The sequence below is a fragment of the Diceros bicornis genome, assembly GCF_020826845.1.
Source record: "Diceros bicornis minor isolate mBicDic1 chromosome 10 unlocalized genomic scaffold, mDicBic1.mat.cur SUPER_10_unloc_2, whole genome shotgun sequence".
NCBI lineage: Eukaryota > Metazoa > Chordata > Mammalia > Perissodactyla > Rhinocerotidae > Diceros > Diceros bicornis.
This window is the reverse complement of record NW_026690863.1, coordinates 15,001-26,822: the sequence shown is the minus strand read 5'-3', so window position 1 is coordinate 26,822 and position 11,822 is coordinate 15,001.

Below are 11,822 nucleotides of genomic sequence, written 5' to 3'. Positions count from 1 at the left end.
TTTTCCGTTTTTTTCCACTATTGCAAGGAAGCCCTCAGTTGATAACAGTGCATATCAGTCTCCCCTCTGTTTTCAGTTATTTTATTAGGATATAGTTCTGGGAATGAGAAATCCACAGACTTTCTCTTCAGAGAAACGCAGTCATGTACCAAGACTTCTGCACGCATTAGCAAGAGATCACAGTCTCTGACTTCCATCTCTGGATCCTAGATTAAGCATAGGTGGTTTAGAAGAGGTGGGGATTAAAGTAGATCACCTCCTCTGTGTCAAATACTGGAGTTTAGGCACGTTCTATCCATTACCTTACTTAATTCTTAACTCAATGCCTGGCTAATTTTCGTCAAAACTCGATCAGGTGGATAATCTTATCTCCATTGCACAGATGAAGAAACAGACTGAGGTTCAGTGATTCACACAGTGGGACTCACACTTAAGCTTGCTTTACTCCAAAGCCCGTCTTCTTTTCATTATACCCTTCTGACCTTTAAATCAGAATTATCAAGCACCTACTGTGTGCCAAGGCATTTTCTCCCTTACAACAGTTTTTCAATTAGGGATTATTACACATAAGGATCTTAGTCTAGAGAAGTGAAGACATGATCAAGGAAACACATCTGAGTTGTGGGAACCTGATCTAGAACTCGTACTTCTACCTCCTGGTCCACAGCTTTGGCAGAGTAGGGATACAAATCTGGATTTGTCAGATTCCGAGACATGTTCTCAACCACTGTGATGCTTAAGACTAGGAAATTCTTTTACTTGCATTTGTTTTGTTTATACATTTAGGCATCCCCTTTTTATTTCTAGACTTCTGTCCTAGTCTAGTTGGGTATCTGTTTTTCTTTGAATGGCATTGTTTCAGTCTTGATTTTCATTTCTGCTGCAGTTAGGAATCTAAGTAAACAAGAAAGCATGACTTTTCAATATGGTCTGAATGTACAGTTGGTGGGGTGAAGATGAACTTTCCTTGTAAAGCTTGTCCATCATAGCTTGCTATAATGAATTCTGCAATTATTTTTCATCAGTTAAGTCTTCATTAAGATAAAGATGCTGATAATTCATGAAGTATACTGAATCTGTGACTACATTCATTTTCTCAGATAGTAAATGGATTGAAAATATTTGCTGGGTTCATGGAAGAACATGTAACCTTTCGAAAAATAATCCTGATCGCTATAAACTGTATATGGTTAGGAGGCAAAGGAAAATATTCTGAAAACTATTCTCAGCTCATTTGGCACTTCTATTTACTTTACGGAATTACTACCTTCTACAAAATATTTACTGTCTTTTACACAGAATACTATATTTCTCACCATATTTTTTGAGATCTTTCAATCATATAGACAATCGATAGACAAATGAGTAAGCCAACTTTCCAGATTTGTTCAATCTTAATATTTTGCCATATTTACTTTATACCTTGTTTGCAAGTGATATTACTAGTATGCTGAATTTATTCTTTTTCTTTCCTAGACGTGTTGTTATACTTTTGTTACATATGTATGTATCCATAAACAATATAGAGCATTACTTTACCTGTTTTTAAACTTTGTACAATGATATGATACTGTACCTATATTTGTTAAGTGTTTTTAGTTGCTTAACATTATTTTTAAGAAGTAGCCTTATAGATTGTTTATCAATTTAAATTGCTGTGTAGTATTCCATTGTATGAATATACCAGAATTTTTTAATCCATTTTCCTTTTGACAGACATTTAAGTTGTTTACATTCTTTTGCAATTTTAAACAATGCTGCTATGAACTTTCTTATACATGTTTCCTTATGTTCCTGTGGGAAAGGTTTTGGATATATACATAGGACTGGACTTCCTGGTGTTGGGTATCTTCAACTTTGCTAGAAATTGTTAATTTCTGTCCAAAGTGGTTGTAGCGATTTACACTCCCCCTAGCAGTATCCTCCATTAAGTTTTCATCCAACATATTAGTGTGCTCTAGTTTTACAGAAATCACGATGCTTGCATCATTAAGGTACAAATTGTTCATTTCTTTTATGCCTACATGCTTTTAAGTCCAACATAATTTTAGAGAGAAAGATAAAGAAATAAGGTCTAGATTGAACTAAATACTAATTCTCCCTTCTGCTATTGCTATGTTCCCTCAAGTACAACCTTACTTCTTGTTATGTTTGTACTTGTGATGGAGACAGACCCTAATGAAGTAAATTGTTTACTGATTTTTTTTAATTGTTTTTGTGTCACTAGATTGTCCGAGGATTAAAAAGTAAGCAGCATTGTTTGTTGGAGAGCCCTACAGAAAGTGGGAAAAGCTTAGTCTTACTTTGTGCTGCTTTAGCATGGCAACAGGCTCTTCTTCGTGGTAAGTATTTGGTTGATATATTCAGGTTGATTATTGGGACTTGAAAAAAATATAATAAAGTACTTTTTATCCAGAATGATTCATTTAAAGAAATAGCAGTAACTAAGAATATATTTTTGGTCTTTCTTTTAATCCTCCCTGCTTGATATTTTAATAAGTCTCAATATAAACGAATACTCAAGTGATTGTGCCTTTACTACATTATTAATCTTTGCCTATTATCTTTTTGTAAATTATGCAAATTGATGATAACCTCTCTATAAATGTCTCTGACATCATAAGTGTTTCTCTCCTGTCCTAATTTGATGCTACAGACAGAGTGACCAACTTGTCCAGATTTGCCAGGTACTTTTCCAGGTTTAGCACTGAAAATCTTACAGCCTGGGAAACCTCCCAATCCTGGGCAAATTCGAGTGGTTGCTCACTGTAGCTGCAGAGGATGATTAATGGTTTTTGAATTAGAATTATTATAAATAGAGGTTCTTTCACTTTTAGGGAAGCCAGCGGATGAAATCTTAAGCAAAAAAGCTGAAGTACCGTTGTCATGTCGTTGTACGTACCACTCAAAGAATTTTACAAACGATGGCAAGGAAATGAGGAATTGCACCTCATTTCAACAGTCCAAGTACACCACCTTCTGAAAGAAATGGCACTTCATCAACTTGTCAAGGTAGGTTATATTTTTGCCTGGGTCTGTTTGTATCTGTAATAGGAACCTTCATTACTGTTGTTATGAGACCTAATTTGATAAATTTGATGAGCATAATTGGTTAGGTACCTCCATCTAATTTCTCTGGAATTATTTTTAGATAACACAAGAGTGGTCAGAAATCCTTGGACTACTTTATTCTTGGCTTGGCTTTTAATTGATTTGGACATTTTGCTAGCTTAAATCATTTTTTGAAGCAGGCAAGGCAAAATAAATGATATTCAGAAATTGATGTTATTTGTAGGCAGGATTGTTAATTATAGGTTAGAATTTTAGAAAACATTGATTTGTATTGTAAGACAAAATCTAGTTAGCCTCATTCATTCTTGATAACTTTGCATAAACTTCTGAAGCCAGTATCCTGCATGAGGATGAAATATGTTTTAGGTATGATCCTTGACTAGTTCTAATTAGGTTTATTTAAGAGAAATATATTAAGAATAACATAAGACTATTCATTTTTAAAAAAATATTTCTCTGGCTTTGACTATATGGAAAAGATTGATCATTATTTGTCTAAGCCAGAAACCTAGGAGACATCCTGTACACATTGCTCTACCTTATATCTCCGTGCAAATCTTTATCTCCATTGACAACTCCCTGGTCCAAACTACCATCTCTTGTTTAGAGCATGCAATAACTTCTTTTCCTGCTTTCACTCATGCCATTCTTTAACTAATCACTGGCAGGGAGAAAAGAGGCGGCTATGGCTGACTTAAGTCTCAACAGTATCCACTTCCTAAAATCAAGAATGGAGTCATCTTCCTCTAAAGCACATGACTATGTGTGGAGGAGGGTGGCTGCAGGACCCCAAGTGTGATTCTGTTAGGAGTGAGGAAGAGGAGATGGAATAGTTACTGGAGAGGTGACCAATAGTGTTTTCTACACTGTTTTGACCCTTAGCCCTTTTGACTTTCTTTCCATTCCTTCAAAGGGTCATGCTTTCTTCTGCCTCACAGACTTTGCTTATGTTAGTGTCTCTTCTGAGGAAAGTTACATCTTCAGCTTGTTATCCTCCTCTTCCATTAGGTGTCGCTTAAATGTCGCTTCCTTGAGGGAGCCATACTGACCTTTCCGTTAGATCAGATTTGGTTTCCCTGTTATTTTGTGTCATCTCACTGTGTTTGTCTCCTTGACAGCACTTGTCTGTGAAGTTTTTGTTATCCATGTGTCTGTGTGCATCTTTTATTAATCTCTGCTTCCTCTAGCAGACTGTGTTCTCCATGAGGTCAGGAACCATGTCAGTTTGCTCACCATTGTAACCATGGAACCTAGCAGAGTGCTTGGCATATAGCAGGTTCTAGATAAATATTTATTGTGTGAATGAATGGAGTTGATTTTGAGCTAATTATAAGAACTCTGGTTTACAATATTTATATACAACCTGTATGATTTTTAGAAAAGCTTTATTGAAATATACTTGAGAAAACAAACTGCGTTTATTTAAATGGTATGCTTTGATAAGTTATGACCTCCACCATAAGGTGTACCTCTATGAAACTTTCAGTCAGTGTCAAGATAGTGAACATATCCATTACCTTCAAAAGTTTTCTCATGCACCTTTGTTATCCCTCCTCCCCACCCCTCTGTGACTTACTCTCTCCAAAGAACCACTGATTTGCTTTCTATCACTATAGATTAGTTTGCATTTTTGAGAGTTTATATAAATGGAATCAGACAATTTGTACACTGATTTTGTCTAGCTTCTGTCACTTAACATAATTCTTTTGAAATTCACCCATGTTGTGTGTATCAATAGTTTGTTCCTTTGTGTTGCTGAGTAATGTTCTGTTCTGTGGATATACTACAAATTGTTTATCCAGTCAGGTGTTGATGTATATGTGAGTTGTTTCTAGTTTTGGACTATTACAAATAAAGCTGCTATGAACATTTGTATGTAAGTCTTTGTTATGGACATGTGCTTTCCTTTTTATGGGCAAATACCTAAGAGTGGAGTGAGTGGATCACTTATGTTTAACTCTTTAAGGAACTTCCAAACTGTTTCCCAAAATGTTTATACATTATACCATTTTACATTCCCACCAGCAGTGTCCAAGAGTTCCCATATCTCTACATCTTTGCTTACACTTGGTATGGTCAGTCTTGTCAGACATTCTAATAGGCATGTAGTGTTGTATCTCATTGTGGTTTTAATCAGCATTTCCATGATAACTTATGATGTTGAGCGTCTTTTCATGTGCTTATTAGCCATCTGTATATCTTCTCTGATAAAATGTCTGTTCGAATCTTTTGCCTTTTTTGTTTCTTATTGTTAAGTTTTGAGAGTTCTTTATATATTTTGAATACAAGTGTTTTTCTCAAAAAAATATAGTTTTAGGTTTTACCATTAGGTCTAAAATCCATTTCGAGTTATTTTTGGTATATGGTGTGAGGTATGGATCCAAGTTCATTTATTTTGCCTATGGATATCTCATTGTTCAGCACCATTTATTGAAACGGCTATGTTTTATCCACTGCATTGCCTTTGTGCCTTGGTAAAAAATCAGTTGTCGATATATACACAACTTGCATTTTAACATCATTGTGAGTTAGGGCTGTTTAGAATAATCTCTTGAAGCATCAGATGCGTTAAATCAGGGTTGTATTCCTTATATTTTTAAGCAAATTCTTTAACAAGATATAAGCTAAATGGAGAAAAGCATACAAATCCTAAGTGTATAGCTTGATGAATTTTCACAAAGTTAACACACTCGTGTATCTACCACCTAGATAAAAATAGGACATTCCCAACACCCTACAGCCCCTTATCATGCTCTTTTCTAGTCACTGTCCTTTCTCTGCACAGGTATTTGCTCTCCTCCTTTCTGTCACCATTGATGAGTTTTGCCTCTTTATAGAAATGGAGTGATATCTGTACTCTTGAGTCTGCATACTTTTGCTTAACATTGTATTTTGGGGATACATTTGTGTTGTTGCATATAGTAGTAGTTCTTGTTGTGGTATATTATTTCCTTCTATGAACATATCACAGTTTATTAATCCGTTCTGCAGTTATTAGACATTTGGATGGTTTCTCCTTTAGGCTTTTAATGTTTCTATGAACATTCTTGTTCATTCTTTTGCAAATAGGTAAGTATTTTCTGTTGGATATATCCCTAGGAATGGCATTGCTGGTCATAGTGTATGGATATGTTCAGCTATAGTAGAGACTGCCAACATTTTCCAAAGTGGTTGAACCAGTTTATGCAACCCCTTCGCTACATCCAGTAGTATATGGGAATTACGTTGTTCAGCATTCTTGTTAACACTTGAAAGGTCCAGTCTTCTAAAATTTTAGGCATTCTGGTGCATGGATGGTGTTCTCGTGAGTTTGAATTGGTATTTCTGTGGTGACTAATGAGGTTGAGAATCTTTAGATATGTTTATTGGTCATTTGAATATTCCTTTTAGTGAATTGTCTATACAGATTGCCCATATTTCTATTGGGTTGTTTCTTACTGATTTCTATGAGTTTTTTTTTTTTTTAATATCTTCTGGCTATGTCTTGTTTCTTTATAACTTTCTATTTTAAAGACTTAACCCTTCCAATAAGCTTCCTGCAAATGTCCCTGCTATAGAGAACAGGAAGATAAGCCTTTTGGTATATGCAAATAATATGATTTTTTTTTAATGAATTGGGGTAAATCTCATTTGGCACATGGCAGTTCAGTTTTTCTAAAACTAAATTATTGTTTTTGGTAGACGTTCCTTGGCCTTTAATGGGCCCATGAAAATTTGCCCCTTGATTTATTTGGGACAGGGTTTCTCAAAAGTGGCACTATTAAAATTTGAATGGGATAATTCTGTGTTGTGGCAGCTGTCCTGTGCACTGTGGGATGCTTAGCAGCATCTCCTAGGCCTCAACCCACTAGAGACCAGTAGTACCTACCCCCCACTTTGTGACAACCAAAAATGTTTCCAGAAGTTTCTGAATGTCCCTGGGGTGGGAGGTGGGAGTGCTAAAATTGCCCTGGTCGAGAACCACAGATCTAGATTTGTTTGTGGGTATTTTACCAGTTTGCCAGGAAATTACAGAGCTCAAAATTACTTGTGTTTTCTAAAATACATATGGAAATACAAAGGACTAAGAATAACCAACATATATTTTAAGCAGCAGGTCAAGGTGAGAAGACTTGATCTATGAGATATCCTGATTTATTGTATATAAAGCTATAGTAACCAAAGCACTTTGGTATTAGCACAGTGTTAGACTAGTGGAAAACAGTAGAGAACCCAAGTCCAGTTCCACGTGTATCCAGAAACTTGATTTCTTTTAATAGAAGTGCTCTTACAGAGCAGAGGGCAAAGGAGGGGCGTTTCTTTAAGTGGTCCTGGGACTATTAGATATCAGTATGGAAAAAATTCAAATTGGAACACTACTTTACTCCGTACACAAAAAGCCATTCCAGGTAGATTAAAGACCTAGGCATAAAAGGCAAAACTATTAAGATGTTAGAATATAGTGGTTTTCAAACGATGTTCTTAAGCGTCTTAGAAAAATCATGGCTTATAGTGGGAAGGGGACAGTGGATCAGGGAAGTTCTAGGTCTTGCGTACTCTTTTGGAAATTTTAAACGCTATTTCTTAAAAAAACTGTAGTCCTCCTCAGAAAAGGCTTGAAAACTCGTGCTGTGTGGCATAGATAGCCTTCTGTGTTTGTGCAGACTCAAACTTGTTTTTTTTTTGAAAATAGTATTGGACTTGCTTATAGGGCTTTCTCCCCTACTAGTCTGTAAATCCTTCAAGGCCAGGGACTGGTTTTTTTTCATTGTTTTTCCATGGGGTCTGGAATTGTATGGACTCAATAAAATAAATGCTTGTTAAATGAATTCAAGCACTGGGAGTGTAGGGAATGTATAGAGAAGAGCAGAGAGGAAGGAAGGTAGTTTGAAGAACACTCTCATTTACAGAAAGGGAGAGAGAAAGCACTGTATTGGAATAGTTAAGAACCGTGTTACAGACGTTAAGGAAAAAGCAAATGCATTTATTCTGTTGCAAGAATACAGTGTTATGTTTGGCTGTATACCTAGAGGTTATGCTTATGGATTTTAGAATCAGACAGCAGGAGTCAGTCATATCTAGGCTCTGCCTCTTACTAGCTAAACAATATTGGGCATGAACTTGACTTCTTTAAAACCTAGTATTCACACTTATAAAATGGGAATAATATTATTCGGTGATTTAAGAGGTCATTGATGACCTTAGAGCTTTCCGGATTGTGGGATTAAAAGCTAGATTATAGGAGCTTGATTCTACTATATTGTTAAGCCTAAAGAACATTGAGAATCTCAGTAGGAAACAAACATTGAGACGCTGCAAAGAACGATTTTTATAGAAATGAAATACATTTTCTTGAGAGAATCTTACAGTTATATTTTTTAAGCCACGTTATTGAGAGTGGTCTACAAAAGCATAAAGCTACAATTGGACTTTCCTGTTGAAAGTATATTTCTCAAAATGTTTGCTATATCTTTGTTAAGGTAAACTGAGTGGTAAAGTGCTTTTAAACATGTTGAGCATTTCATGTTTTAAAGTATATTATGAAATTTTTAGAAATAAATCATACATCTTGATTCCAATTTTTTTATAGAAAAAATTCCTGGAGCAACCCCTGATAGCCTAGCCGTTAAAGTTTGGCACGCTTCGCTTCAGCGTCCCAGGTTCAGTTCCCAGGCACGAGCCACACCACTCGTCTCTCATTGACTATGCTGTGGCGGTGGCTCATGTAGAAGAACTAGAAGGACTTACACGTAGACTATAGAACTATGTACTGGGGCTTTGGGAAGGAAGAAAAAAGAGAGGCAGATTGGCAACAGATGTTAGCTCAGGGCAAATCTTTCCAAGCAGGGAAAAAAAAAGAAAAAGAAAAATTGCCTAAGTGTAAGTTATTTATACTCATTTTTTATGACTTCTTATATAAGACTCTCCTGAAAAAAACTATACTGGCTACAAAGCTATCTGCTGATAAACAGGTATCCATATGGAGAGTTGCAAATGGTGATTTTCAAGTAGGGAAGAATTCAACCCTTATAAACTACACAGCAGGTAAACAGAATTTGTTGGCAGTGAAATATTCCCGTTAGTTCTAGTAGAACAAGGTAGCCAAGCATCAATCAAGATTTCACTGGTGCTTGTAGAGAGTAGTTGGGTCATGTCACAGACGTAAATTGTAAATTATTGTAACTTCATTTTATATAGTTACTCATTACAAAGAAGTTTATTATTATACTAGATTATTGAGGCCTGCATCATTAAAATGAAACTGCATGGTGCTTTCTTATATAAGAGGAATTTGACAGTAAACTATTTACCTAAGGCATATACTGATAGTATAGCTACTTTGTACTTTTCATTCTTCTGTTGTTTTGATCTAATAATGGCATTTTGGGGGGTCAAAATACCTTTTTTTAGAAACCTTGATACAACCATATGCTGTCTTCAAAATCTTACTTCAAATAATGCAATAGAGGCAAGTTGGAAGTAAAAGCATGGAATACATAAACAAAATAAAATGGGAATTATGATGCCAGTTATCAATGGAATGCCCCTGTGTAACAACATCAGAGTGTTGGCCTCTATTGTCTGTTCTGCAATAATGGAGCTGCACCCAGTAGACATTTCTCTTTTGCACCTGGCAGGGGTTAAGCTTTGTCAGAAAAGGTTTAGGACAAAGGGCCTTCCTTCCTAATTCCAGGGTGCTTCCATTCTTTTCTTTTTCTTTCTCCTGCAGTACAACCAACAGTGGCACAATTCAGGGGTGTCTACCGGGACTCACCCACAGTGGGTGATCCACAGTGGATTCAGTGGATCCCCTTGCATGGCTTAATAAGGAGAATGAGTGGCACCCCTGCAATTGGAATCCCAGTAAATCCAGTTGGCATCCCAGCCTCAGCCTACCTGCCCCTGGGAGGGGACAGGGCTTTCCTGTTTGCCAGTCCCAGCCTGCTGTTCCCTACCTGCTGAGCTCTGCCCTGACCAGGGACCGGTACTTGCCTTGGGAAACATGACAATCTTCTTCACCATCCCTGTGCTGCAATCATTCCTTCTCCAACAAGGCCTGAAGGCAGCCTTGGTGAGGGTGTCCTCTCGCAAATTTGTTTTTTTCTTAACTACTCTACTGTAATTCTGGGCTATTCTCTATAGTTCCCTTTAAAGGTTTATGGTTAATTGTTCGTTATATAAGCTGTCCCTGCTCAATGTATTGGTTGGTTTCCGTGTCCTGAGTGAACACTGATTCTTATCATTTTATATTATTTTATAGGGTGTTAGTGCTAAGGGGAAAAATGAAAGGAGAACAAGTTGGATAGGGAGTGTCAGGACAAGAGGATAGTTTATATTTTAAATGACATGGTCGATACAGCCTCTCCAAGATGACATTTGAACACAGAATTAAAGATGGTGAAGAAGATGAGGCAAGAAATCATCATGTGGAAGAGGATTCCAAGTGGAGGGAACATAGAGTGCAAGTCTACAGATGGGAGAGTGCCTGGCATGTACCAGGAGCGTAATGGAGTGCAGAGGTACAGGGGATGACTGGCCAAAGATGATGTCAGAGGGAGTGTGGGACCAACTGTATGAGGCTTGAGGTCCAGCATAAGGACTTGAACTTTCCCCCTGAGAGAAATGGAGATCCCCTGGAGAGATTTCACAATGTCAGGGTGTGACATCTGGTTTTAAAGGGTCACTGCAATTGGTGCATTGGGGATAGATTGTGGGTCAAATATAGAGGCAGAGAAACCAGTTAGAAGGATACAGCGATAATCCAGGCCAGAACAATGGTGCAATGTGGTCCACCCAGCCATCAGTGGGTAACAGGGCGTGGACTTACATACCCACCGCAAGCAAAGAAAAAACTAGTCAAAATACGTGATATGATTATTTCGCTAATGATCAGTCTACATATGCAGTGGGTGAAAGTCCACAAGGCCAGAGAAAAGCAACCTTCGTGTAAAGAAAAATTCTAAGGAACTGTAAGTCACACCACCTGCAACAACCACAGATTCTAGAATTGTTTGAGATGCCAAGACAATGAGGAGGGAATAATCTTTTCATCAAGTAGTGCTGGGACAGGTGGATATCCACATGTGAAAGAATAAAGGTGAACCCCTACCTCACACCGTATACAAAAATGTTACATCTTCTTACCATCAAACATGTAAATGTAAGACCTAAAACTATAAAACTCTTGGAAGAAAACATGGCCCTGGATTAGGCAATGTTTTTGTAATTATGGCACCCAACACAAAAGCAACCAAAGGGAAAACAGATCAATTCAACTTCATCAAAAGTAGAACTTGAGTGCGTTGAAAGACACGATCAAGAAAGTGAAAAGACGACTCACAAAAGGGGAGGATATGTTTACAGTCTTTACATATCTGATAAGGTTCTACTATTGAGAATATATAATACGTTCTCCCCTCTCAACAATAAAATACAAATAGCACAATGAAAAATGGGCAATGCATTTGGATAGGCATTTCTTAGAAATATATGCCTGCCTGGTGCTGTCCCTGCCTGAGGCTGCAGTTCCTGTGCTGGCCATCAGGTGGCAGCCTCCTGTGTCAGTGGTGCCCACTGAGCTTTGCTGGAGCAACTGGAGAAAGGAGTCGTGCAGAAGTCATGCTGACCCTCTGCCTGCCTCAGGACCCACTTGCACTTCCTATTACTAGTGTTCCTCTTCACCATCTGAGTGGGGCAAAAGCAGGAAGGAGTGATCCATGATGCCCCTATTTGTTCATTCAGCAGCTATGTGCCAAGCCCTCACCCTGGGC